The sequence below is a fragment of the Gorilla gorilla genome, chromosome 6 (genome assembly GCF_029281585.2).
Source record: "Gorilla gorilla gorilla isolate KB3781 chromosome 6, NHGRI_mGorGor1-v2.1_pri, whole genome shotgun sequence".
Taxonomy (NCBI): Eukaryota; Metazoa; Chordata; class Mammalia; order Primates; family Hominidae; genus Gorilla; species Gorilla gorilla.
In genome coordinates, this window is record NC_073230.2 from 168,637,228 (window position 1) to 168,664,258 (window position 27,031).

The window sequence follows — 27,031 nt, forward strand, 5'->3', positions numbered from 1 at the left end:
CTCACAGCGGACTCACAGCGGACTCTCCATGCCCAGCTAGCTCTCGCCTCATTGCGGCCTCCCGAGTCCAAAGCTCCTGCCTCTCGGCCGCTTCGGCAGGCCCAGCTCCCGCCTGCCAGTGGCCTCTTTAGGCCCAGCTCATTCCTCACAACGGCCTTCCCAGGCCCCGTTTTTCCCTTCTGGCAGCCTCTTGGCCTCTAATTTGTTTATCTTTTGTGTATAAATCCCAAAATATTGAATTTTGGAATATTTCCACCATTATGTAAATATTTTGGTAGGTGATTTATTTGGGGTGAGTTTCTGCACCAAGCTCGAATTTTTTATTTTATTTTCCTTATTATTTGGTGTTAAACAGGTTTAATGACGGTCATGGCAACTGTTTGGCACAATGAAAAATATCGCCCATGATCAACGTGTTCTGTTCTGGGGAAGGGGGCAAAGGCAGGGTGAATCACTTTCTTAAAAAGTATAGCTCAAGTTGGGAGTGCAGAGGGAATGGGGAGAAAACCCTCCCGCTGCCTGTGTCGAAGTGCAGGAGCCCCCACCCCCATACTCACCTGAGTCCAGCCCCTCTGGGGAAAGAAGGGGTGCATGAACTCCCCCTAGTCCACAGGCACCTCCCTGTGGCCCAAGGCCCTCTTCACACTCCATCTTGTAGCCCCAACAGGAGCTATTTTCCGAAAAGTGAAAAGCTCTGAAGGTCCCACAATTCATGGTATGTACACCTCCCTCACCAGGGGCTGCAAAGTGGCCTGGAGCTCCATACTGAGTAGAAGTCTTTGGGCCAGAGTCAGCATCTGGCTGACAGTCCGGATATCCTGGTTGGAGTGACCCTGGTGCGCCCTGCCAGGGCCTGGTGCCGCTTGCTGAAGATCATGACCGCCACTCATGGGCCACCGATGTGGTCCTTGTCCCATTTGTTGGGGCTGCGTCCATCCTTCTCAGAAGATGAGTCCTGTTCCTTGCGCAGGGCACTGAGGGACTGGGCCTGACATCATCTGAGTGGTAGAGGCAACTGGGTGTCAGGAGACATGATGGAGAGGAAAGCATCATCATGGTCATTCTCTGTCTCACTGTCCAGCAGGGACTCCCCTGAGGGGCCCAGGGCTCCTCCTCCATGGTGGGAGGTGAGCTTTTAACAGGTTCCACCACCCCCAAAGTGTGTAGGGTTGCGGGCCCTGGGCTTTCAGGGCAGGTGGCTCCAGGGGGCCGCCCAGGGTCAACACTCCCTGTGCCACCTGGTGGATGCTCATGAGCAACAGCTGCCAACTTGGCAGGTTGTTTTCTCTGGTTGGAGGCCACTGAGTAACTGGCAGGTTGCTGGGCCTCGTGTGGCTGCAGGGAGGGGTCAGGAAGGGGATGGAGTACCAGGGGAACATGGCCACAGAGTGACCTTCCACATTCCTCCACACGAACATGCTGACGCCACGGGAGGCCTCACTGAATGCAGGCCTGGGGGCCGAGTACTTGGTCCGGGCAGGGAGTTCCTGGCAGGGGCTCACACCTCACCCCCTCCTCAGCCCAGGTGGCTTGGGCCCAGAGAAGTGGGGGTTGGAGAGGAGCAGAAGACCAGGCCTCAAGTTTTGTTTTTTTTGTTTGTTTTTTTGTTTTTGAAATGTAGTTTGACTCTTGTCACCCAGGCTGGAGTGCAGTGGCACGATCTCAGTGGCCTTCATACCTGGCTAATTTTTTGTATTTTTACTGGGGGTGGGGTTTTGCCATGTTGGCCAGGCTGGTCTTGACCTCCCGACCTCAGGTGATCCACCCACCTCAGCCTCCCAAAATGGGATTACGGGCATGAGCCACTGCTCCCAACTTCATTCATTTTTACTTGAAAAACTCCGTTAAGCATTTTTTTAAGGTAGACCTAGTGGTCCTGAATGCCCTCAGCTTTGTTTGTCGAGGAAGCACGTTATTTCTTTTTTCTTTCTGAAGGACAGCTTTGTCAGACATAGTATTAGTTGCTGGCACTTTTTTTCTTTCAGCACTTTGAATGTATTATTCGATTCTGTCCTGACCTGCAAAGTTTCTTTAACTTTTGACTATTTGATTATATTGTGACTTGGTGAGTATCTATTTGGTTTGAAACTCTTCAGGAATCTTTAAGCTTCATGGATTTAGATGTCTAAATCTTTCCCATGATTTAGGCAGTCTTCAGCCATTCTTTAAATAAGCTTTCTTCTCCTTTCTCTACTTTCCTTTTCAAACTCCCATAACCTGACAATGGGTTGCCTAATGGTGTCTTGTTGGCTTTCTTTTCTCTGTCTTTTTTCTTTTTTTTTTTTTTGAGACAGAGTCATGCTCTGTCACCCAGGCTGGAGTGCAATGTGTGGTCTAGGCTCACTAGGGTTAGGGTTAGGGTTTTAGGGTAAGGGCGAAGGGTTAGGGTTTTAGGGTAAGGGCGAAGGGTTAGGGTTTTAGGGTCAGGGCCCAGGGTTAGGGTTTTAGGGTCAGGGCCCAGGGTTAGGGTTTTAGGGTCAGGGCCCAGGGTTAGGGTTTTAGGGTCAGGGCCCAGGGCCCAGGGTTAGGGTTTTAGGGTCAGTGCCTGGGGCCCAGGGTTAGGGCTTCAAGGCCAGGGCCCGGGGCCCAGGGTTAGGGCTTCAGGGTAAGGGCCCGGGGCCCAGGGTTAGGGCTTCAGGGTCAGGGCCCGAGGCCCAGGGTTAGGGCTTCAGGGTCAGGGCCCGGGGCCCAGGGTTAGGGCTTCAGGGTCAGGGCCCGGGGCCCAGGGTTAGGGCTTCAGGGTCAGGGCCGGGGCCCAGGGTTTGGGCTTCAGGGTCAGGGCCCGGGGCCCAGGGTTAGGGCTTCAGGGTCAGGGCCCGGGGCCCAGGGTTAGGGCTTCAGGGTCAGGGCCCGGGGCCCAGGGTTAGGGCTTCAGGGTCCGGTCCCGGGGCCCAGGGTTAGGGCTTCAGGGTCAGGGCCCGGGGCCCAGGGTTAGGGCTTCAGGGTCCGGGCCCGGGGCCCAGGGTTAGGGCTTCAGGGTCCGGGCCCGGGGCCCAGGGTTAGGGCTTCAGGGTCAGGGACCGGGGCCCAGGGTTAGGGTTTTAGGGTCAGGTCCCGGGGCCCAGGGTTAGGGTTTTAGGGTCAGGGCCCGGGGCCCAGGGTTAGGGTGATTTCCAGGAAGTGACCTCACAGTGACTCAAGCTACCACTTACTGTTGATTGTGATGAAATGCCAGCTGAGGCACATGCCTTGGGAGCTAAGTGGTTGCTGCCCTTGACTACTATGAAGACTGGTGTGGGAAGGGTCGCTTTGGATGCACTTGAGCAGGGGTCCCCAACCCCTGAGCCATGGAGCCGTAAGGAGCCACACAGCAGGTGTGTGGTGTCGAGTGAGGGAGTGAGGGAAGCTTTGTCTGTATTTACAGCCACTCCCCTTTGCTCACATTCCCGCCTGAGCTCCACCTTCTCAGAGGAGCAGCAGCATTAGATTCTCATAGGAGAACGCACCCTGTTGTGAACCGTGCATGTGAGGGATCTAGGTTGCGCTGTGCTTATGAGAATCTAATACCTATTGATCTGTCACTTTCTCCCATCACGCTCAGGTGGGACCATCCAGTTTCAGGAAAACAAGCTTAACACGCCCACTGATTCTACATTATGGTGAGTTCTATAATTATTTTATTATATATTCCAGTGTAATAATGGAAATGAAGTGCCTAATCAACGTAAATGTGCTTAAATCTTTTGGCCCAGCTCCTACCTCCCGGCAGCCTCGCCAGGCCCAGAACTCTCTCCAGTCAGCCTCTACAGACCAAGCTCATGACTCACAATGGCCTATTTAGGCCCATACCCTACCTCACGGCAGTCTCCGCAGATGAGCCTACTGCCTCACAACAGCCTCCACAGGCACAGCTCCATCGTTACAATGGCCTCTTTAGACCCAGCTCCTGCCGCCCAGCCTTCTCTCCAGGCCCTGAACTTTCTCCGTAAGTTGAGGTAGCTGGGACTGTAGGTATACATGACGATACTTGGCTAATTTTTAAATTGTTTTGCAGACATGGGGTCTCACTTTGTTGGCCAGGCTGCTGTCAAACTAATGGCCTCAAGTGACCCTTCCACCCCTGCCTCCCATCCTCGAGGTATGTGCCACCACAAGGAGCACTTGTTCAATTTTCTAAAGAAAAAATTTCTAAAGTAAGGCTGTGGGATGATGGCAGGAAGATAAAAGAAAAACAGAAGAATAAGTTAAAATGACTTATTCACACATATTCTTTTGACAGCAAGAAGAACTGTTAGTATATACATTCCTTACAAACAAACAAACGGCAGATAAACAATGTTGTATAGGAACTTCAACACACACTGTACAATATTCCCACTTTGCTGACATAAGTTATGGAAATTTCGTGGTTTCCTTGAGTGTCACTACCAGTATTTTGCTTCTCTGATGATTTTTATCAACTTCCTCATCTGTTAACTTCTCTCCAAAGTATGTCATGTCACGACATACTGCCGCTGCATGAACACGGCCAGTGTCTTCCTATTAAACATGTAGAATGTTTTCCTAATTTCTCCTTTTACTCTCTGTCTTTGTGTTCTGCATTTTCCTTACTTTTATTGTCAGAAACTCCAGAAAGTCAATCGTACTAATTTATCACGATTTGCTTTATTAACTTATACTATGCTTATATGGAATTTTGCCCATCAGACCTCATTTCAATTTGGGCCAGGGCCCAGGGTTAGGGTTGTTTCAGGGTCAGGGTCAGGGCCAGGGCCCAGGGTTAGGCTTGTTTTAGGGTCAGGGCCGGGGACCAGGATTAGGGTTGTTTTAGGGTCAGGGCCGGGGCTCAGGGTTAGGGTTGTTTTAGGGTCAGGGCCGGGGCCCAGGGTTAGGGTTGTTTTAGGGTCAGGGCCGGGGCCCAGGGTTGGGGTTGTTTTAGGGTCAGGGACCGGGCACAGGGTTAGGGTTGTTTTCGGTTCAGGGCCAGGGCCCAGGGTTAGGGTTGTTTTAGGGTCAGGGCCAGGGCCCAGTGTTAGGGTTGTTTTGGGGTCTGGGCCAGGGTCCAGGGTTAGGGTTGTTTTAGGATCGGGGCCCAGGGTTATGTTTGTTTTTGGGTCGAGGCCCAGGGTTAGTGTTTTTTTCGGATCGGGGCCCAGGGTTAGGGTTGTTTTAGGATCAGGGCCCAGGGTTAGGGTTGTTTTAGGGTCAGGGCCCAGGTTTAGGGTTGTTTTAGGGTCAGGGCCCAGGGTTAGGGTTGTTTTAGGGTCAGGGACCAAGTTTAGGGTTGTTTTGGGGTGAGGGCCCAGGGTTGGGTTTGTTTTAGGGTCAGGGCCAGGGCCCAGGGTTAGGTTTGTTTTAGGGTCAGGGCCAGGGCCCAGGGTTAGGCTTGTTTTAGGGTCAGGGCCAGGGCCCAGGGTTAGGCTGGTTTTAGGGTCAGGGCCACGGCCTAGGGTTAGGGTTGTTTTAGGGTCAGGGCCAAGGCCCAGGGTTAGGGTTGTTTTAGGGTCAGGGCCAGGGCCCAGGGTTAGGCTTGTTTTAGTGTCAGGGCCAGGGCCCAGTGTTAGGCTTGTTTTAGGGTCAGGGCCACGGCCCAGGGTTAAGGTTGTTTTAGGGTCAGGGCGCAGGGTTAGGGTTGTTTTAGGGTCAGGGCCCAGGGTTAGGGTTGTTTTAGGAGTCAGGGCCAGGGCCCAGGGTTAGCTTTGTTTTAGGGTCACGGCCACGGCCCAGGGTTAGGGTTGTTTTAGGGTCAGGGCCCAGGGTTAGGGTTGTTTTAGGGTCAGGGCCCAGGGTTAGGGTTGTTTAAGGGTCAGGGCCCAGGGTTAGGGTTGTTTTAGGGTCAGGGCCCAGGGTTAGGGTTGTTTTAGGGTCAGGGCCCAGGGTTAGTGTTGTTTTAGGGTCAGGGCCCAGGGTTAGGGTTGTTTTAGGGTCAGGGCCCAGTGTTAGGGTTGTTTTAGGGTCAGGGCCCAGGGTTGGGGTTGTTTTAGGGTCAAGGCCCAGGGTAGGGTTGTCTTAGGGTCAGGACCCACGGTTAGGGTTTTAGGATCAGGGCCAGGGCCCAGGGTTAGGGTGATTTCCAGGAAGTGACCTCACAGTGACTCAAGCTACCACTTACTGTTGATTGTGATGAAATGCCAGCTGAGGCACATGCCTTGGGAGCTAAGTGGTTGCTGCCCTTGACTACTATGAAGACTGGTGTGGGAAGGGTCGCTTTGGATGCACTTGAGCAGGGGTCCCCAACCCCTGAGCCATAGAGCCGTAAGGAGCCACACAGCAGGTGAGTGGTGTCGAGTGAGGGAGTGAGGGAAGCTTCGTCTGTATTTACAGCCACTCCCCTTTGCTCACATTCCCGCCTGAGCTCCACCTTCTCAGATGAGCAGCAGCATTAGATTCTCATAGGAGAACGCACCCTGTTGTGAACCGTGCATGTGAGGGATCTAGGTTGCGCTGTGCTTATGAGAATCTAATACCTATTGATCTGTCACTTTCTCCCATCACGCTCAGGTGGGACCATCCAGTTTCAGGAAAACAAGCTTAACACGCCCACTGATTCTACATTATGGTGAGTTCTATAATTATTTTATTATATATTCCAGTGTAATAATGGAAATGAAGTGCCTAATCAACGTAAATGTGCTTAAATCTTTTGGCCCAGCTCCTACCTCCCGGTAGCCTCGCCAGGCCCCGAACTCTCTCCAGTCAGCCTCTACAGACCAAGCTCATGACTCACAATGGCCTATTTAGGCCCATACCCTACCTCACGGCAGTCTCCGCAGATGAGCCTACTGCCTCACAACAGCCTCCACAGGCACAGCTCCATCGTTACAATGGCCTCTTCAGACCCAGCTCCTGCCTCCCAGCCTTCTCTCCAGGCCCTGAACTTTCTCCGTAAGTTGAGGTAGCTGGGACTGTAGGTATACATGACGATACTTGGCTAATTTTTAAATTGTTTTGCAGACATGGGGTCTCACTTTGTTGGCCAGGCTGGTGTCAAACTAATGACCTCAAGTGACCCTTCCACCCCTGCCTCCCATCCTCGAGGTATGTGCCACCACAAGGGGCACTTGTTCAATTTTCTAAAGAAAACATTTCTAAAGTAAGGCTGTGGGATGATGGCAGGAAGATAAAAGAAAAACAGAAGAATAAGTTAAAATGACTTATTCACACATATTCTTTTGACAGCAAGAAGAACTTTTAGTATATACATTCCTTACAAACAAACAAATGGCAGATAAACAATGTTGTATAGGAACTTCAACACACACTGTACAATATTCCCACTTTGCTGACATAAGTTATGGAAATTTCGTGGTTTCCTTGAGTGTCGCTACCAGTATTTTGCTCCTCTGATGATTTTTATCAACTTCCTCATCTGTTAACTTCTCTCCAAAGTATGTCATGTCACGACATACTGCCGCTGCAGGAACACGGCCAGTGTCTTCCTATTAAACATGTAGAATGCTTTCCTAATTTCTCTTTTTACTCTCTGTCTTTGTGTTCTGCATTTTCCTTACTTTTATTGTCAGAAACTCCAGAAAGCCAATCGTACTAATTTATCACGATTTGCTTTATTAATTTATACTATGCTTATATGGAATTTTGCCCAACAGACCTCATTACAATTTGGGCCAGGGCCCAGGGTTAGGGTTGTTTTAGGGTCAGGGCCCAGGGTTAGGGTTGTTTTAGGGTCAGGGCCCAGTGTTAGGGTTGTTTTAGGGTCAGGGCCCAGGGTTGGGGTTGTTTTAGGGTCAAGGCCCAGGGTAGGGTTGTCTTAGGGTCAGGACCCACGGTTAGGGTTTTAGGATCAGGGCCAGGGCCCAGGGTTAGGGTGATTTCCAGGAAGTGACCTCACAGTGACTCAAGCTACCACTTACTGTTGATTGTGATGAAATGCCAGCTGAGGCACATGCCTTGGGAGCTAAGTGGTTGCTGCCCTTGACTACTATGAAGACTGGTGTGGGAAGGGTCGCTTTGGATGCACTTGAGCAGGGGTCCCCAACCCCTGAGCCATAGAGCCGTAAGGAGCCACACAGCAGGTGAGTGGTGTCGAGTGAGGGAGTGAGGGAAGCTTCGTCTGTATTTACAGCCACTCCCCTTTGCTCACATTCCCGCCTGAGCTCCACCTTCTCAGATGAGCAGCAGCATTAGATTCTCATAGGAGAACGCACCCTGTTGTGAACCGTGCATGTGAGGGATCTAGGTTGCGCTGTGCTTATGAGAATCTAATACCTATTGATCTGTCACTTTCTCCCATCACGCTCAGGTGGGACCATCCAGTTTCAGGAAAACAAGCTTAACACGCCCACTGATTCTACATTATGGTGAGTTCTATAATTATTTTATTATATATTCCAGTGTAATAATGGAAATGAAGTGCCTAATCAACGTAAATGTGCTTAAATCTTTTGGCCCAGCTCCTACCTCCCGGTAGCCTCGCCAGGCCCCGAACTCTCTCCAGTCAGCCTCTACAGACCAAGCTCATGACTCACAATGGCCTATTTAGGCCCATACCCTACCTCACGGCAGTCTCCGCAGATGAGCCTACTGCCTCACAACAGCCTCCACAGGCACAGCTCCATCGTTACAATGGCCTCTTCAGACCCAGCTCCTGCCTCCCAGCCTTCTCTCCAGGCCCTGAACTTTCTCCGTAAGTTGAGGTAGCTGGGACTGTAGGTATACATGACGATACTTGGCTAATTTTTAAATTGTTTTGCAGACATGGGGTCTCACTTTGTTGGCCAGGCTGGTGTCAAACTAATGACCTCAAGTGACCCTTCCACCCCTGCCTCCCATCCTCGAGGTATGTGCCACCACAAGGGGCACTTGTTCAATTTTCTAAAGAAAACATTTCTAAAGTAAGGCTGTGGGATGATGGCAGGAAGATAAAAGAAAAACAGAAGAATAAGTTAAAATGACTTATTCACACATATTCTTTTGACAGCAAGAAGAACTTTTAGTATATACATTCCTTACAAACAAACAAATGGCAGATAAACAATGTTGTATAGGAACTTCAACACACACTGTACAATATTCCCACTTTGCTGACATAAGTTATGGAAATTTCGTGGTTTCCTTGAGTGTCGCTACCAGTATTTTGCTCCTCTGATGATTTTTATCAACTTCCTCATCTGTTAACTTCTCTCCAAAGTATGTCATGTCACGACATACTGCCGCTGCAGGAACACGGCCAGTGTCTTCCTATTAAACATGTAGAATGCTTTCCTAATTTCTCTTTTTACTCTCTGTCTTTGTGTTCTGCATTTTCCTTACTTTTATTGTCAGAAACTCCAGAAAGCCAATCGTACTAATTTATCACGATTTGCTTTATTAATTTATACTATGCTTATATGGAATTTTGCCCAACAGACCTCATTACAATTTGGGCCAGGGCCCAGGGTTAGGGTTGTTTTAGGGTCAGGGCCAGGGCCCAGGTTTAGGCTTGTTTTAGGGTCAGGGCCAGGGCCCAGGGTTAGGCTTGTTTTAGGGTCAGGGCCATTGCCGAGCGTTAGGCTTGTTTTAGGGTCAGGGACAGGGCCCAGGGTTAGGGTTGTTTTAGGGTCAGGGCCAGGGCCCGGGGTTAGGCTTGTTTTAGGGTCAGGGCCAGGGCCCAGGGTTAGGCTTGTTTTAGTGCCAGGGCCCAGGGTTAGGGTTTTTTTAGGGTCAGGGCCAGGGCCCAGGTTTAGGCTTGTTTCAGGTTCAGGTCCGGGGCCAGGGTTAGGGTTGTTTTAGGGTGTCGGCCGGGGCCCAGTGTTAGGGTTGTTTTAGGGTCAGGTCCGGGGCCCAGTGTTAGGGTTGCTTTAGGGTCAGGGCCGGGGCCCAGGTTTAGGGTTGTTTAAGGTCAGGGCCGGGACCCAGGTTTGGGGTTTTAGGCTCAGGACCAGGGCCTAGTGTTAGGGTATTAGTGTCAGGGCCCAGGGTTAGGGTTTTAGGGTCAGGGCCCAGGGTTAGGGTTTTAGTGTCAGGGCCCAGGTTTAGGGTGATTTCCAGGAAGTGACCTCACAATGACTCAAGCTACCACTTACTGTTGATTGTGACGAAATGCCAGCTGAGGCACATGCCTTGGGAGCTAAGTGGTTGCTGCCCTTGACTACTGTGAAGACTGGTGTGGGAAGGGTCGCTTTAATGCACTTGAGCTGGGGTCCCCAACCCCTGAGCCATGGAGCCGTAAGGAGCCACACAGCAGGTGAGTGGTGTCGAGTGAGGGAGTGAGGGAAGCTTCGTCTGTATTTACAGCCTCTCCCCTTTGCTCACATTCCCGCTTGAGCTCCACCTTCTCAGATGAGCAGCAGCATTAGATTCTCATAGGAGAACGCACCCTGTTGTGAACCGTGCATGTGAGGGATCTAGGTTGCGCTGTGCTTATGAGAATCTAATACCTATTGATCTGTCACTTTCTCCCATCACGCTCAGGTGGGACCATCCAGTTTCAGGAAAACAAGCTTAACACGCCCACTGATTCTACATTATGGTGAGTTCTATAATTATTTTATTATATATTCCAGTGTAATAATGGAAATGAAGTGCCTAATCAACGTAAATGTGCTTAAATCTTTTGGCCCAGCTCCTACCTCCCGGCAGCCTCGCCAGGCCCAGAACTCTCTCCAGTCAGCCTCTACAGACCAAGCTCATGACTCACAATGGCCTATTTAGGCCCATACCCTACCTCACGGCAGTCTCCGCAGATGAGCCTACTGCCTCACAACAGCCTCCACAGGCACAGCTCCATCGTTACAATGGCCTCTTCAGACCCAGCTCCTGCCTCCCAGCCTTCTCTCCAGGCCCTGAACTTTCTCCGTAAGTTGAGGTAGCTGGGACTGTAGGTATACATGACGATACTTGGCTAATTTTTAAATTGTTTTGCAGACATGCGGTCTCACTTTGTTGGCCAGGCTGGCGTCAAACTAATGGCCTCAAGTGACCCTTCCACCCCTGCCTCCCATCCTCGAGGTATGTGCCACCACTAGGAGCACTTGTTCAATTTTCTAAAGAAAAAATTTCTAAAGTAAGGCTGTGGGATGATGGCAGGAAGATCAAAGAAAAACAGAAGAATAAGTTAAAATGACTTATTCACACATATTCTTTTGACAGCAAGAAGAACTGTTAGTATATACATTCCTTACAAACAAACAAATGGCAGATAAACAATGTTGTATAGGAACTTCAACACACACTGTACAATATTCCCACTTTGCTGACATAAGTTATGGAAATTTCGTGGTTTCCTTGAGTGTCGCTACCAGTATTTTGCTTCTCTGATGATTTTTATCAACTTCCTCATCTGTTAACTTCTCTCCAAAGTATGTCATGTCACGACATGCTGCCGCTGCACGAACACGGCCAGTGTCTTCCTATTAAACATGTAGAATGCTTTCCTAATTTCTCTTTTTACTCTCTGTCTTTGTGTTCTGCATTTTCCTTACTTTTATTGTCAGAAACTCCAGAAAGTCAATCGTACTAATTTATCACGATTTGCTTTATTAATTTATACTTTGCTTATATGGAATTTTGCCCAACAGACCTCATTACAATTTCTAACCTGTTTTATTTTGTTTTTTTTTTTTTCTGAGACAGGGTCTCCCTCTGTTGTCCGAGGCTGGAGGGTAGTAGTGCTATCGCAGCTGACTGCAGCCTCAACCTTCCAGGCTGAAGCGATCCTCCCATCTCAACCTCCCACGTGGCTGAGACTACAGGTGCTTGCCACTACGCCCAACTAATATTTGGTATTTTCGTACACGTGGATTCCAGAGGGGTGACAGCGAAACGTGAGTAAGCATGGATTTTGGTATATGCAGAGATGGGCGGCTGTAACTAATTCTGTATACTGAGGGACGGCAACTGTATATGTTTTTACAATTACGCTGTAGGATACATACTGTTGCATAGCCTTGAAAATAATAATTTTTAATGGAGTGGAAGAATAATAATAATACTGCTAAAAGTAGCAGCTGGCCAGGTGTGGTGGCTCACACTGGTAATCGCAACACTTTGGGAGGCTGAGGCAGGAGGATGGCTTGAGGCCAAGAGTTTGCGATAGGCCTTGGAAACAAAGGGGGAGTCACCATCCCTACAGAAAAATACATGAATTAGCCTAGTGTGGTGGCACGTTCCTGTAGTCCCAGCTACTTGGGAGGCTGAGGTGGGAGGATCACTCAAGCCCAGGGAGGCTGAGACTGCAGTGAGTCATGATCAGGCCTCTGCACTCCAGCCTGGGTGACAGAGTGAGACCCTGTCTCAAAACAACAAAAAAGTAGCAGCTAACATCAACTGACCTTTTATACCAGGTGCCTATTGATACCATAGTTTAATTTCTTAGAACTGTTTCTTATTTCACTTACCAACTCTGTCTTCAGTTACTCCCAGATTTTTACTGTGTGTGTACAGATGACCTTTTGTTTAGATTGAATTGTCTCCCCAGAAGTAAGATTACTGTGAGTCATGGTGAATGGACATTCTCATTACCCTTGATGTAAATTGACAGGGTTTTGGGTGCCTCCCAGCTATAATCTTAGCACTTTGGGAGGCTAAGAGAGGAGGATTGCTTGAGGCCAAGAGTTGGAGGAGGCAGTATGGCAGTATGGTGAGACCCTGTCTCCATTATTTTAAAAAATTGACAAGCTTTACCCAGGAAGGCTTATACACAATTTAAACACCCCTCATAGTATAAGAAAGTGCCCATTTCACTGCACCTTTGCCAGCACAGGGTATTATAATTTAGTAAGTCATTTTTTGTTTGATTATTTTAAATAGATAAAAGACCTCATATTACTTTACTTGTCACATTTCAACATCTTTCCTTAGCTTATTAGCTCTACCTCTTTTCTGTCTGTAAATGGTTGTTGTTGTTTTGTTCTTTGAGACAGGGTCTTGCTCTGTCACCAGGCTAGACTGTAGTGGCATAATCATGCCTCGCTGCAGCCTTGACCTCCCAGGCTCAAACTTCAGCATTCCGAGTAGCTGGGACTACAAGTGTGCACCACCACTCCCAGCTAACTTTTTTCTTCTTTTGGATAGAGACAGGTTCTCACTGTGTTGTCCAGACCGGTCTCTAGCTCCTGGCCTTAAGCAATCCTCCTGCATTAGCTTCTCAAATTGCTGGAATTTCAGGCATGAGCCACCATGCCTGGCCTGGGCTAGTCCTGTATTCTCTAGAGTTCTCTTTACTTTGTGCTAGCCAATCTCTCATTATGCTGTTCACCTGTTATAATGAATAATTCTCCGTATTAAATTTTACCACTTTAAACTTTTGAGTGGTTTATGCTTCCTGATTGGACTCTGACTAATACGTTAGGAAGGGTCCCAGGAGATAAACCCACACAGATGGGATTTGGGCATAGGTTTGGTTTCCCAGGGGGCAGTGCTGAGCTCTTTGCCAGTGGGAAATGGGATGCTGGTGATTTCCAGGAAGTGACCTCACAGTGACTCAAGCTACCACTTACTGTTGATTGTGACGAAATGCCAGCTGAGGCACATGCCTTGGGAGCTAAGTGGTTGCTGCCCTTGACCACTATGAAGACTGGTGTGGGAAGGGTCGCTTTGGATGCACTTGAGCAGGGGTCCCCAACCCCTGAGCCATGGAGCCGTAGGGAGCCACACAGCAGGAGGTGAGTGGTGTCGAGTGAGGGAGTGAGGGAAGCTTCGTCTGTATTTACAGCCACTCCCCTTTGCTCACATTCCCGCTTGAGCTCCACCTTCTCAGATGAGCAGCAGCATTAGATTGTCATAGGAGAACGCACCCTGTTGTGAACCATGCATGTGAGGGATCTAGGTTGCACTGTGCTTATGAGTATCTAATACCTATTGATCTGTCACTTTCTCCCATCACGCTCAGGTGGGACCATCCAGTTTCAGGAAAACAAGCTTAACACGCCCACTGATTCTACATTATGGTGAGTTGTATAATCATTTTATTATATATTGGATATATAATACGTATATATATTTATATATATGTAATAATGGAAATAAAGTGCCTAATAAATGTAAATGTGCTTAAATCTTTTTAAGCAGATTCTTCAGGCCCAGCATCTGCCTCACTGTGGACTCCCCAAGCCAAGCTCCCAACCTTTCAGCGGCTTCTACACACCCAGCTCCCGCCTGCCAGTGGCCTCTTCAGGCCCATGGGGCTCATTCCTCACAACAGCCTTTCCAGTCCCAGTTTTTCCCTTCCGGCGGCCTCTCCGGGCTGAGAACCTCCTCAAGTCGGCCTCTCCAGACTCACTTGCACCCTCCAGGCGTCCTCTCCGGGCCAAGCTCCTCTTCCTGGCTGCGTCTCCAGGCCTGACTCCTGCCTCTCAACAACCTCTTTGGACTCAGTGCCTACCCATCTCCTGGCGTCCTTGGTCGGCCCACAGCTTCCTCAAGCCAAGCTCCCCAGGCCCAGGTCAGGCCTCACGGTGCCCCCTCCACGATGAGCTCCTGCCCTCCAATGGCACCTGCAGGCCCCAAATGGTCTCCGGTCGGTGGGCTCCTCCACGCCAAGCTTGGGCCTCCCGGTGACCTCTGCAGGCCCAAGTTGTCCTGAAGTCGGCATCTCCCAGCCATGCCTCCCAGCAAGTAAGCAAGCTCTTTTGGCTCAACTCCTGCCCAGCTCCCAACCGCCTTTGTAGGTCCCGAACTTTCTCCAGCCAAGTTCTTTGGGCCTCATTCCTGCCGCCCGGTGGCCTGTACGGGCCCAGCAATGGTTGGAGAACGGCCTCTGCAGGTCCCGCTCTTGCCTCCCAGGGGCCTCTCCAGGCCCAGCTCTTGCCCCCACGGCGGCCACCTGGGGCCAAGTCCCTGCCTGCCTCCCAGCAGCCCGCATGCGGCCCAGCTCCTCCCTCACGGTGGCCTGTTGATGCCCATGCCTCTGGTACCCTGCCCAGAGGCATGAGCCCCTGCCACACACTGGCTCCTCCCACGCTGAGAGAGGTCAGCGTGAGCCCTTGCCTCACACCGGCCCCTCCCATCCTGAGAGAGGTCAGCGTGAGCCCCTTGACTCACACTGGCTCCTCCCACGCTGAGAGAGGTCAGCGTGAGCCCTTGCCTCACACCGGCCCCTCCCATGCTGAGAGAGGTCGGCGTGAGCCCTTGACTCACACCGGCCCCTCCCACGGTGAGAGAGGTCAGCGTCAGCCCCTTGCCTCACACCGGCCCCTCCCACGCTGAGAGAGGTCGGCGTGAGCCCTTGCCTCACACCGGCCCCTCCCACGCTGAGAGAGGTCAGCGTCAGCCCCTTGCCTCACACCGGCCCCTCCCACGCTGAGAGAGGTTGGCGTGAGCCCCTTGCCTCACACCGGCCCCTCCCACGCTGAGAGAGGTCGGCGTGAGCCCTTGCCTCACACCGGCCCCTCCCACGCTGAGAGAGGTCAACGTGAGCCCCTTGCCTCACACCGGCCCCTCCCACGCTGAGAGAGGTCGGCGTGAGCCCTTGCCTCACACCGGCCCCTCCCACGCTGAGAGAGGTCAACATGAGCCCCTTGCCTCACACCGGCCCCTCCCACGCTGAGAGAGGTCAACATGAGCCCCTTGCCTCACACCGGCCCCTCCCACGCTGAGAGAGGTCAACATGAGCCCCTTGCCTCACACCGGCCCCTCCCACGCTGAGAGAGGTCGGCATGAGCCCCTTGCCTCACACCGGCCCCTCCCACGCTGAGAGAGGTCAGCGTGAGCCCCTTGCCTCACACCGGCCCCTCCCACGCTGAGAGAGGTCGGCGTGAGCCCTTGCCTCACACCGGCCCCTCTCACGCTGAGAGAGGTCAGCGTGAGCCCCTTGCCTCACACGGGCCCCTCTCACTCTGACAGAGGTCAGCCTGAGCCCTTGTCTCACACCGGCCCCTCCCACGCTGAGAGAGGTCAGCATGAGCCCTTGCCTCACACCGGCCCCTCCCACGCTGAGAGAGGTCAGCCTGAGCCCTTGCCTCACACCGGCCCCTCCCACGCTGAGAGAGGTCAGCGTGAGCCCCTTGCCTCACCCCGGCCCCTCCCATGCTGAGAGAGGTCGGCGTGAGCCCTTGCCTCACACCGGCCCCTCCCATGCTGAGAGAGGTCGGCGTGAGCCCCTTGCCTCACACCGGCCCCTCCCACGCTGAGAGAGGTTGGCGTGAGCCCTTGCCTCACACCGGCCCCTCTCACGCTGAGAGAGGTCGGCGTGAGCCCCTTGCCTCACACGGGCCCCTCTCACTCTGACAGAGGTCAGCCTGAGCCCTTGTCTCACACCGGCCCCTCCCACGCTGAGAGAGGTCGGCATGAGCCCCTTGCCTCACACGGGCCCCTCTCACTCTGACAGAGGTCAGCCTGAGCCCTTGTCTCACACCGGCCCCTCCCACGCTGAGAGAGGTCAGCATGAGCCCTTGCCTCACACCGGCCCCTCCCACGCTGAGAGAGGTCAGCGTGAGCCCCTTGCCTCACCCCGGCCCCTCCCATGCTGAGAGAGGTCGGCGTGAGCCCTTGCCTCACACCGGCCCCTCCCATGCTGAGAGAGGTCGGCGTGAGCCCTTGCCTCACACCGGCCCCTCCCACGCTGAGAGAGGTCGGCGTGAGCCCTTGCCTCACACCGGCCCCTCCCACGCTGAGAGAGGTCAGCGTGAGCCCCTGCCTCAACAGGCCACCGTGAGGGAGGAGCAGGGTCGCACGCGGGCTGCTGTGAGGCAGGCAGCGACTTGGGCCTGGGAGGTCGTGGTGGGGTGAGAGCTGGGCTTGGAGACTCCCCTGGGAGGCAACAGCGGGGCCTACAGACTCTGTTCTCCAGCCGGAGCTGGGACTGTTCAGGTACTGGGAGGTGGGATGTGGGTCTGAAGAGCTTGGTTGCAGAAACTTCGGGGTCTACAAACGCAGGCGGGAGCTGAGCCAAAAAAGCTTGTTTGCTGGGAGGCGGGAGATGCAGCCAGGAGAAACAGCTGTGCCTGCAGAGGCCGCCATGCGGGAGGCGGAGGCCGGGCCTCCTCAAATCGGCCTCTCCAGACCCACTTGCAGCCTCCCGGCATCCTCTCCGGGCCCAGCTCTTCCTCCCAGCTGCGTCTCCAGGCCTGACTCTGGCCTCCCAACAACGTCTTTGGACTCAGCTCCTGCCCAGCTCCCAGCAGGCCCAAGTTGTCGTCAAGTCGGCCTGGAATTGGGCCCGGAAGAGCAGCAAGTCGGCCTCCCCGGGCCCAGCTCCGTCCTCTCGGCGGCCTCTCCAGGTGCAAAACTTCCTCGAGTCAGCCTCTCCAGGCCCAGCTCCTCCTGCCTCCCAGTGGCCTCTTTCAGCCCAGACCAGCTCATGGCTCTTGGCGGCCTTCCCAGGCCCCGCTTTTGACTTTTGGTGGCCTCTTCAGGCCCAGAACTTGACCTCCAGTGGGCCTTTGCAGGCCCGGCCTCCTGCCTCTCGAAGGCCTGCACGGGCCCGGACTCACAGCGGACTCACAGCGGACTCTCCATGCCCAGCTAGCTCTCGCCTCATTGCGGCCTCCCGAGTCCAAAGCTCCTGCCTCTCGGCCGCTTCGGCAGGCCCAGCTCCCGCCTGCCAGTGGCCTCTTTAGGCCCAGCTCATTCCTCACAACGGCCTTCCCAGGCCCCGTTTTTCCCTTCTGGCAGCCTCTTGGCCTCTAATTTGTTTATCTTTTGTGTATAAATCCCAAAATATTGAATTTTGGAATATTTCCACCATTATGTAAATATTTTGGTAGGTGATTTATTTGGGGTGAGTTTCTGCACCAAGCTCGAATTTTTTATTTTATTTTCCTTATTATTTGGTGTTAAACAGGTTTAATGACGGTCATGGCAACTGTTTGGCACAATGAAAAATATCGCCCATGATCAACGTGTTCTGTTCTGGGGAAGGGGGCAAAGGCAGGGTGAATCACTTTCTTAAAAAGTATAGCTCAAGTTGGGAGTGCAGAGGGAATGGGGAGAAAACCCTCCCGCTGCCTGTGTCGAAGTGCAGGAGCCCCCACCCCCATACTCACCTGAGTCCAGCCCCTCTGGGGAAAGAAGGGGTGCATGAACTCCCCCTAGTCCACAGGCACCTCCCTGTGGCCCAAGGCCCTCTTCACACTCCATCTTGTAGCCCCAACAGGAGCTATTTTCCGAAAAGTGAAAAGCTCTGAAGGTCCCACAATTCATGGTATGTACACCTCCCTCACCAGGGGCTGCAAAGTGGCCTGGAGCTCCATACTGAGTAGAAGTCTTTGGGCCAGAGTCAGCATCTGGCTGACAGTCCGGATATCCTGGTTGGAGTGACCCTGGTGCGCCCTGCCAGGGCCTGGTGCCGCTTGCTGAAGATCATGACCGCCACTCATGGGCCACCGATGTGGTCCTTGTCCCATTTGTTGGGGCTGCGTCCATCCTTCTCAGAAGATGAGTCCTGTTCCTTGCGCAGGGCACTGAGGGACTGGGCCTGACATCATCTGAGTGGTAGAGGCAACTGGGTGTCAGGAGACATGATGGAGAGGAAAGCATCATCATGGTCATTCTCTGTCTCACTGTCCAGCAGGGACTCCCCTGAGGGGCCCAGGGCTCCTCCTCCATGGTGGGAGGTGAGCTTTTAACAGGTTCCACCACCCCCAAAGTGTGTAGGGTTGCGGGCCCTGGGCTTTCAGGGCAGGTGGCTCCAGGGGGCCGCCCAGGGTCAACACTCCCTGTGCCACCTGGTGGATGCTCATGAGCAACAGCTGCCAACTTGGCAGGTTGTTTTCTCTGGTTGGAGGCCACTGAGTAACTGGCAGGTTGCTGGGCCTCGTGTGGCTGCAGGGAGGGGTCAGGAAGGGGATGGAGTACCAGGGGAACATGGCCACAGAGTGACCTTCCACATTCCTCCACACGAACATGCTGACGCCACGGGAGGCCTCACTGAATGCAGGCCTGGGGGCCGAGTACTTGGTCCGGGCAGGGAGTTCCTGGCAGGGGCTCACACCTCACCCCCTCCTCAGCCCAGGTGGCCTGGGCCCAGAGAAGTGGGGGTTGGAGAGGAGCAGAAGACCAGGCCTCAAGTTTTGTTTTTTTTGTTTGTTTTTTTGTTTTTGAAATGTAGTTTGACTCTTGTCACCCAGGCTGGAGTGCAGTGGCACGATCTCAGTGGCCTTCATACCTGGCTAATTTTTTGTATTTTTACTGGGGGTGGGGTTTTGCCATGTTGGCCAGGCTGGTCTTGACCTCCCGACCTCAGGTGATCCACCCACCTCAGCCTCCCAAAATGGGATTACGGGCATGAGCCACTGCTCCCAACTTCATTCATTTTTACTTGAAAAACTCCGTTAAGCATTTTTTTAAGGTAGACCTAGTGGTCCTGAATGCCCTCAGCTTTGTTTGTCGAGGAAGCACGTTATTTCTTTTTTCTTTCTGAAGGACAGCTTTGTCAGACATAGTATTAGTTGCTGGCACTTTTTTTCTTTCAGCACTTTGAATGTATTATTCGATTCTGTCCTGACCTGCAAAGTTTCTTTAACTTTTGACTATTTGATTATATTGTGACTTGGTGAGTATCTATTTGGTTTGAAACTCTTCAGGAATCTTTAAGCTTCATGGATTTAGATGTCTAAATCTTTCCCATGATTTAGGCAGTCTTCAGCCATTCTTTAAATAAGCTTTCTTCTCCTTTCTCTACTTTCCTTTTCAAACTCCCATAACCTGACAATGGGTTGCCTAATGGTGTCTTGTTGGCTTTCTTTTCTCTGTCTTTTTTCTTTTTTTTTTTTTTGAGACAGAGTCATGCTCTGTCACCCAGGCTGGAGTGCAATGTGTGGTCTAGGCTCACTAGGGTTAGGGTTAGGGTTTTAGGGTAAGGGCGAAGGGTTAGGGTTTTAGGGTAAGGGCGAAGGGTTAGGGTTTTAGGGTCAGGGCCCAGGGTTAGGGTTTTAGGGTCAGGGCCCAGGGTTAGGGTTTTAGGGTCAGGGCCCAGGGTTAGGGTTTTAGGGTCAGGGCCCAGGGCCCAGGGTTAGGGTTTTAGGGTCAGTGCCTGGGGCCCAGGGTTAGGGCTTCAAGGCCAGGGCCCGGGGCCCAGGGTTAGGGCTTCAGGGTAAGGGCCCGGGGCCCAGGGTTAGGGCTTCAGGGTCAGGGCCCGAGGCCCAGGGTTAGGGCTTCAGGGTCAGGGCCCGGGGCCCAGGGTTAGGGCTTCAGGGTCAGGGCCCGGGGCCCAGGGTTAGGGCTTCAGGGTCAGGGCCGGGGCCCAGGGTTTGGGCTTCAGGGTCAGGGCCCGGGGCCCAGGGTTAGGGCTTCAGGGTCAGGGCCCGGGGCCCAGGGTTAGGGCTTCAGGGTCAGGGCCCGGGGCCCAGGGTTAGGGCTTCAGGGTCCGGTCCCGGGGCCCAGGGTTAGGGCTTCAGGGTCAGGGCCCGGGGCCCAGGGTTAGGGCTTCAGGGTCCGGGCCCGGGGCCCAGGGTTAGGGCTTCAGGGTCCGGGCCCGGGGCCCAGGGTTAGGGCTTCAGGGTCAGGGACCGGGGCCCAGGGTTAGGGTTTTAGGGTCAGGTCCCGGGGCCCAGGGTTAGGGTTTTAGGGTCAGGGCCCGGGGCCCAGGGTTAGGGTGATTTCCAGGAAGTGACCTCACAGTGACTCAAGCTACCACTTACTGTTGATTGTGATGAAATGCCAGCTGAGGCACATGCCTTGGGAGCTAAGTGGTTGCTGCCCTTGACTACTATGAAGACTGGTGTGGGAAGGGTCGCTTTGGATGCACTTGAGCAGGGGTCCCCAACCCCTGAGCCATGGAGCCGTAAGGAGCCACACAGCAGGTGTGTGGTGTCGAGTGAGGGAGTGAGGGAAGCTTTGTCTGTATTTACAGCCACTCCCCTTTGCTCACATTCCCGCCTGAGCTCCACCTTCTCAGAGGAGCAGCAGCATTAGATTCTCATAGGAGAACGCACCCTGTTGTGAACCGTGCATGTGAGGGATCTAGGTTGCGCTGTGCTTATGAGAATCTAATACCTATTGATCTGTCACTTTCTCCCATCACGCTCAGGTGGGACCATCCAGTTTCAGGAAAACAAGCTTAACACGCCCACTGATTCTACATTATGGTGAGTTCTATAATTATTTTATTATATATTCCAGTGTAATAATGGAAATGAAGTGCCTAATCAACGTAAATGTGCTTAAATCTTTTGGCCCAGCTCCTACCTCCCGGCAGCCTCGCCAGGCCCAGAACTCTCTCCAGTCAGCCTCTACAGACCAAGCTCATGACTCACAATGGCCTATTTAGGCCCATACCCTACCTCACGGCAGTCTCCGCAGATGAGCCTACTGCCTCACAACAGCCTCCACAGGCACAGCTCCATCGTTACAATGGCCTCTTTAGACCCAGCTCCTGCCGCCCAGCCTTCTCTCCAGGCCCTGAACTTTCTCCGTAAGTTGAGGTAGCTGGGACTGTAGGTATACATGACGATACTTGGCTAATTTTTAAATTGTTTTTGCAGACATGGGGTCTCACTTTGTTGGCCAGGCTGCTGTCAAACTAATGGCCTCAAGTGACCCTTCCACCCCTGCCTCCCATCCTCGAGGTATGTGCCACCACAAGGAGCACTTGTTCAATTTTCTAAAGAAAAAATTTCTAAAGTAAGGCTGTGGGATGATGGCAGGAAGATAAAAGAAAAACAGAAGAATAAGTTAAAATGACTTATTCACACATATTCTTTTGACAGCAAGAAGAACTGTTAGTATATACATTCCTTACAAACAAACAAACGGCAGATAAACAATGTTGTATAGGAACTTCAACACACACTGTACAATATTCCCACTTTGCTGACATAAGTTATGGAAATTTCGTGGTTTCCTTGAGTGTCGCTACCAGTATTTTGCTTCTCTGATGATTTTTATCAACTTCCTCATCTGTTAACTTCTCTCCAAAGTATGTCATGTCACGACATACTGCCGCTGCACGAACACGGCCAGTGTCTTCCTATTAAACATGTAGAATGTTTTCCTAATTTCTCCTTTTACTCTCTGTCTTTGTGTTCTGCATTTTCCTTACTTTTATTGTCAGAAACTCCAGAAAGTCAATCGTACTAATTTATCACGATTTGCTTTATTAACTTATACTATGCTTATATGGAATTTTGCCCATCAGACCTCATTTCAATTTGGGCCAGGGCCCAGGGTTAGGGTTGTTTCAGGGTCAGGGTCAGGGCCAGGGCCCAGGGTTAGGCTTGTTTTAGGGTCAGGGCCGGGGACCAGGATTAGGGTTGTTTTAGGGTCAGGGCCGGGGCTCAGGGTTAGGGTTGTTTTAGGGTCAGGGCCGGGGCCCAGGGTTAGGGTTGTTTTAGGGTCAGGGCCGGGGCCCAGGGTTGGGGTTGTTTTAGGGTCAGGGACCGGACACAGGGTTAGGGTTGTTTTCGGTTCAGGGCCAGGGCCCAGGGTTAGGGTTGTTTTAGGGTCAGGGCCAGGGCCCAGTGTTAGGGTTGTTTTGGGGTCTGGGCCAGGGTCCAGGGTTAGGGTTGTTTTAGGGTCGGGGCCCAGGGTTATGTTTGTTTTTGGGTCGAGGCCCAGGGTTAGTGTTTTTTTCGGATCGGGGCCCAGGGTTAGGGTTGTTTTAGGATCAGGGCCCAGGGTTAGGGTTGTTTTAGGGTCAGGGCCCAGGTTTAGGGTTGTTTTAGGGTCAGGGCCCAGGGTTAGGGTTGTTTTAGGGTCAGGGACCAAGTTTAGGGTTGTTTTGGGGTGAGGGCCCAGGGTTGGGTTTGTTTTAGGGTCAGGGCCAGGGCCCAGGGTTAGGTTTGTTTTAGGGTCAGGGCCAGGGCCCAGGGTTAGGCTTGTTTTAGGGTCAGAGCCAGGGCCCAGGGTTAGGCTGGTTTTAGGGTCAGGGCCACGGCCTAGGGTTAGGGTTGTTTTAGGGTCAGGGCCAAGGCCCAGGGTTAGGGTTGTTTTAGGGTCAGGGCCAGGGCCCAGGGTTAGGCTTGTTTTAGTGTCAGGGCCAGGGCCCAGTGTTAGGCTTGTTTTAGGGTCAGGGCCACGGCCCAGGGTTAAGGTTGTTTTAGGGTCAGGGCGCAGGGTTAGGGTTGTTTTAGGGTCAGGGCCCAGGGTTAGGGTTGTTTTAGGAGTCAGGGCCAGGGCCCAGGGTTAGCTTTGTTTTAGGGTCACGGCCACGGCCCAGGGTTAGGGTTGTTTTAGGGTCAGGGCCCAGGGTTAGGGTTGTTTTAGGGTCAGGGCCCAGGGTTAGGGTTGTTTAAGGGTCAGGGCCCAGGGTTAGGGTTGTTTTAGGGTCAGGGCCCAGGGTTAGGGTTGTTTTAGGGTCAGGGCCCAGGGTTAGTGTTGTTTTAGGGTCAGGGCCCAGGGTTAGGGTTGTTTTAGGGTCAGGGCCCAGTGTTAGGGTTGTTTTAGGGTCAGGGCCCAGGGTTGGGGTTGTTTTAGGGTCAAGGCCCAGGGTAGGGTTGTCTTAGGGTCAGGACCCACGGTTAGGGTTTTAGGATCAGGGCCAGGGCCCAGGGTTAGGGTTTTAGGGTAAGGGCCAGGGCCCAGGGTTAGGGTTTTAGGCTCAGGGCCAGGGCCCAGGGTTAGGGTTTTAGGGTAAGGGCCAGGGCCCAGGGTTAGGGTTTTAGGCTCAGAGCCAGGTCCCAGGGTTAGGGTTTTAGGCTCAGGGTCAGGGCCCATGGTTAGGGTTGTTTCAGGGTCAGGGCCCAGGGTTAGGGTTTTTTCAGGGTCAGGGCCCAGGGTTAGGGTTGTTTCAGGGTCATGGCCCTGGGTTAGGGTTGTTTCAGGGTCAGGGCCCAGAGTTAGGGTTGTTTCAGGGTCAGGGCCCAGGGTTAGGGTTGTTTCAGGGTCAGGGCCCAGAGTTTTGGTTGTTTTAGGGTCAGGGCCCAGGGTTAGGGTTGTTTTAGGGTCAGGGCCCAACGATAGGGTTGTTTTAGGGTCAGAGCCCAGGGTTAGGGTTGTTTTAGGGTCAGGGCGCAGGGTTAGGGTTGTTTTAGGGTCAGGGCCCAGGGTTAGGGTTTTAGGCTCAGGGCCATGGCCCAGGGTTAGGGTTTTAGGCTCAGGGTCAGGGCCCATGGTAAGGGTTGTTTCAGAGTCAGGGCCCAGGGTTAGGGTTGTTTCAGGGTCAGGGCCCTGGGTTAGGGTTGTTTCAGGGTCAGGGCCCAGAGTTTGGGTTGTTTTAGGGTCAGGGCCCAGGGTTAGGGTTGTTTTAGGGTCAGGGCCCAATGATAGGGTTGTTTTAGGGTCAGGGCCCAGGGTTAGTTTTGTTTTACGGTCAGGGCACAGGGTTAGGGTTGTTTTAGGGTCAGGGCCCGGGGTTAGGGTTGTTTTAGGGTCAGGGCCAGGGCCCAGGGTTAGCTTTGTTTTAGGGTCAGGGCCACGGCCTAGGGTTAGGGTTGTTTTAGGGTCAGGGCCAGGGCCCAAAGTTAGGGTTGTTTTAGGGTCAGGGCCCAGGGTTAGGTTTTTAGGCACTGGTCCAGGGTCCAGGGTTAGGGTTTTAGGCTCAGGGCCAGGGCCCAGGTTTAGGGTTGTTTTAGGGTCAGGGCCAGGGCCCAGGGTTAGGGTTGTTTTAGGGTCATGGCCAGGTCCCAGGATTAGGGTTGTTTTAGGTTCAGGGCCAGGGCCCAGGTTTAGGGTTTTTTTAGGGTCAGGGCCCAGTTTTAGGGTTGTTTTTGGGTCAGTTCCCAGGGTTAGGGTTGTTTTAGTTTCAGAGCGCAAGGTTAGGGTTATTTTAGGGTCAGGGCCCAGGGTTATGGTTGTTTTAGGGTTAGGGCCCAGGGTTAGGGTTTTAGGCTCAGGGCCAGGGCCCAGGGTTAGGGTTTTAGGCTCAGGGCCAGGGCCCAGGTTTAGGGTTTTAGAGTCAGGGCCAGGGCCCAGGGTTAGGGTTTTAGGCTCAGGGCCCGGGCCCAGGGTTAGGGTTTTAGGCTCAGGGCCAGGGCCCAGGGTTAGGGTTTTAGGCTCAGGGCCAGGTCCCACGGTTAGGGTTTTAGGGTCAGGGCCAGGGCCCAGGGTTAGGGTTTTAGGCTCAGGACCAGGGCCCAGGGTTAGGGTTTTAGGCTCAGGGTCAGGGCCCAGGGTTAGGGTTTTAGGATCAGTGTCAGGGCCCAGGGTTAGGGTTTTAGGGTCAGGGCCAGGGCGCTGGGTTAGGGTTTTAGGGTTATGGCCAGTGCCCAGGGTTAGGGTTTTAGGGTCAGGGCCTGGGCCCAGGGTTAGGGTTTTAGGGTCAGGGCCAGGGCCCAGGGTTAGGGTTTTAGGGTCAGGGCCAGGGCCCAGGGTTAGGGTTTTTGGGTCAGGGCCTGGGCCCAGGGTTAGGTTTTTAGGGTCAGGGCCCAGGGTTAGGGTTTTAGGGTCAGGGCCCAGGGTTAGGGTTTTAGGGTCAGGACCCAGGGTTAGTGTTTTAGGGTCAGGGCCCAGGGTTAGGGTGATTTCCAGGAAGTGACCTCACAGTGACTCAAGCTACCACTTACTGTTGATTGTGATGAAATGCCAGCTGAGGCACATGCCTTGGGAGCTAAGTGGTTGCTGCCCTTGACTACTATGAAGACTGGTGTGGGAAGGGTCGCTTTGGATGCACTTGAGCAGGGGTCCCCAACCCCTGAGCCATAGAGCCGTAAGGAGCCACACAGCAGGTGAGTGGTGTCGAGTGAGGGAGTGAGGGAAGCTTCGTCTGTATTTACAGCCACTCCCCTTTGCTCACATTCCCGCCTGAGCTCCACCTTCTCAGATGAGCAGCAGCATTAGATTCTCATAGGAGAACGCACCCTGTTGTGAACCGTGCATGTGAGGGATCTAGGTTGCGCTGTGCTTATGAGAATCTAATACCTATTGATCTGTCACTTTCTCCCATCACGCTCAGGTGGGACCATCCAGTTTCAGGAAAACAAGCTTAACACGCCCACTGATTCTACATTATGGTGAGTTCTATAATTATTTTATTATATATTCCAGTGTAATAATGGAAATGAAGTGCCTAATCAACGTAAATGTGCTTAAATCTTTTGGCCCAGCTCCTACCTCCCGGTAGCCTCGCCAGGCCCCGAACTCTCTCCAGTCAGCCTCTACAGACCAAGCTCATGACTCACAATGGCCTATTTAGGCCCATACCCTACCTCACGGCAGTCTCCGCAGATGAGCCTACTGCCTCACAACAGCCTCCACAGGCACAGCTCCATCGTTACAATGGCCTCTTCAGACCCAGCTCCTGCCTCCCAGCCTTCTCTCCAGGCCCTGAACTTTCTCCGTAAGTTGAGGTAGCTGGGACTGTAGGTATACATGACGATACTTGGCTAATTTTTAAATTGTTTTGCAGACATGGGGTCTCACTTTGTTGGCCAGGCTGGTGTCAAACTAATGACCTCAAGTGACCCTTCCACCCCTGCCTCCCATCCTCGAGGTATGTGCCACCACAAGGGGCACTTGTTCAATTTTCTAAAGAAAACATTTCTAAAGTAAGGCTGTGGGATGATGGCAGGAAGATAAAAGAAAAACAGAAGAATAAGTTAAAATGACTTATTCACACATATTCTTTTGACAGCAAGAAGAACTTTTAGTATATACATTCCTTACAAACAAACAAATGGCAGATAAACAATGTTGTATAGGAACTTCAACACACACTGTACAATATTCCCACTTTGCTGACATAAGTTATGGAAATTTCGTGGTTTCCTTGAGTGTCGCTACCAGTATTTTGCTCCTCTGATGATTTTTATCAACTTCCTCATCTGTTAACTTCTCTCCAAAGTATGTCATGTCACGACATACTGCCGCTGCAGGAACACGGCCAGTGTCTTCCTATTAAACATGTAGAATGCTTTCCTAATTTCTCTTTTTACTCTCTGTCTTTGTGTTCTGCATTTTCCTTACTTTTATTGTCAGAAACTCCAGAAAGCCAATCGTACTAATTTATCACGATTTGCTTTATTAATTTATACTATGCTTATATGGAATTTTGCCCAACAGACCTCATTACAATTTGGGCCAGGGCCCAGGGTTAGGGTTGTTTTAGGGTCAGGGCCAGGGCCCAGGTTTAGGCTTGTTTTAGGGTCAGGGCCAGGGCCCAGGGTTAGGCTTGTTTTAGGGTCAGGGCCATTGCCGAGCGTTAGGCTTGTTTTAGGGTCAGGGACAGGGCCCAGGGTTAGGGTTGTTTTAGGGTCAGGGCCAGGGCCCGGGGTTAGGCTTGTTTTAGGGTCAGGGCCAGGGCCCAGGGTTAGGCTTGTTTTAGTGCCAGGGCCCAGGGTTA

The 27,031-nt window shown here is 52.6% G+C and overlaps 1 long non-coding RNA gene across 20 annotated transcripts in view; it reads left to right on the forward strand.

The window, feature by feature from the left end:
• Positions 1-27,031, forward strand: part of LOC129523818 (uncharacterized) — a 227,006-nt gene that overhangs the window by 142,116 nt on the left and 57,859 nt on the right. For 12 of the 20 annotated variants that reach the window (XR_010134810.1, XR_010134809.1, XR_010134816.1 and 9 more), the window contains 12 exons: positions 3,542-3,599; positions 3,693-3,925; positions 6,442-6,499; positions 6,593-6,825; positions 8,201-8,258; positions 8,352-8,584; positions 10,351-10,408; positions 10,502-10,734; positions 20,846-20,903; positions 20,997-21,229; positions 25,646-25,703; positions 25,797-26,029. This is a non-coding gene — a long non-coding RNA (uncharacterized lncRNA). Of the gene's footprint in view, positions 1-3,541; positions 3,600-3,692; positions 3,926-6,441; positions 6,500-6,592; positions 6,826-8,200; positions 8,259-8,351; positions 8,585-10,350; positions 10,409-10,501; positions 10,735-11,511; positions 11,703-13,768; positions 13,827-20,845; positions 20,904-20,996; positions 21,230-25,645; positions 25,704-25,796; positions 26,040-27,031 lie in introns of all 20 variants that reach the window. The other 8 variants (XR_010134820.1, XR_010134815.1, XR_010134821.1 and 5 more) reach the window with 5 other exon arrangements.